Source organism: Aplysia californica, unplaced genomic scaffold (assembly GCF_000002075.1).
Source record: "Aplysia californica isolate F4 #8 unplaced genomic scaffold, AplCal3.0 scaffold00615, whole genome shotgun sequence".
NCBI classification, from domain to species: Eukaryota; Metazoa; Mollusca; class Gastropoda; order Aplysiida; family Aplysiidae; genus Aplysia; species Aplysia californica.
In genome coordinates this window covers 381,995-383,137 of record NW_004797885.1, presented here as the reverse complement: position 1 = coordinate 383,137, position 1,143 = coordinate 381,995, and the positions used below count along the sequence as shown (strand labels likewise).

General features: G+C 51.1%; 1 protein-coding gene across 1 annotated transcript in view; it reads right to left on the bottom strand.

The window, feature by feature from the left end:
- Nucleotides 1-985, bottom strand: part of LOC101863611 — a gene marked incomplete at its 3' end in the record, with an annotated part of 88,479 nt that extends 87,494 nt beyond the window's left edge. Inside the window, 1 exon segment of the mRNA XM_005107619.3 lies at nt 242-985.
- Nucleotides 986-1,143: the final 158 nt, after the last annotated feature.

Sequence of the window (1,143 nt, the reverse complement as noted above, 5' to 3'; positions counted from 1 at the left end):
TATGACTAAAAGAAAACTAAAGTAGCAACAGACACCGCAACAAGAAAAGCCAGCAGAAACAACAACAGCGTGCGTGCTCATATGACCTTATGCAGTTGCGAGCGCCGTAAAACTGTTACTAAAACTAAACAAAAACAATAACAGCAGCGGCTGCCTGGGCAGGAAAACAAAACTGCAGAAACAACAGCAGAAGCAACAACAGAAAACTAAATACACTTGACTAGTTAATTCTTGGTCATACCTTTGTCCTGCCACCACTGTGGCTGTATGTCTCACTGTGTGTATGTTTGTATGTCCAAAAGAAAAGTGCGGAGTCCAGAGAACCCGTGAGTGCCTGGTTCCTGTAAGTCCAGTAACTGCCTGTTTTTTTGTGGTTCTTTGAGTGCCTGCTTCCTGGGAGTGCTTGGTTCCTTTGAGTACCTCGTTCCTGTGGCCCGTGTATACCTGGTTCAGTTCCTGTGAGTGCCCGGTTCAGTTCCTGTGAGTGCCCGGTTCAGTTTCTGTGAGTGCCCGGTTCCTGTTGCATTGCGTGTGCCTGGTTCCTGTAAGTTCTTGGTTCCTCTGGTTCTTTGAGTGCCTGGTTACTGTGAGTACCTGGTTCAGTTCCTGCGAGTATCCGGTTCAGTTCCTGTGAGTGCCTGGTTCTTGTGAGTGCCTGTAAGTTCCTGGTTCCTTTGAGTACCTGGTTCCTGTAAGTTCCTGGTTCCTGTAAGTACCTGGTTCAGTTCCTGTGAGTACCTGGTTCCTGTGAGTACCTGGTTCCCGCGAGTTCCTGGTTCCCGTGAGTACCTTGTTTCTGTGGACCTGTGTGTACGTCCCGCGCGCCGCGTGTCTTGCCTCCTGCTACAACATCAACAACATGACTCTATGCCGCTCACTGCCGCTCCCTGGCGCTCTCATAAAACCTGGTGACTTGTCGCTGCGCGTGCGACGAGCGAGGCTTCCACGGCCGCGCGCGCGTGTGTGGTGAGGTGAGAGGACGATGGAGGGAATGAGTGGGTGAGTGAGTGAGTGAGTGAGTGAGTGAGTGAGTGAGTGAGTGAGTGAGTAGGTGGGTTAGGGATGATATAGTGAGAGCAGGAGGAGGGGTGAGTGCAATACGTACTGAGAAAAGTAGTGCGTGAGACTGTGAGGGCGTGAGAG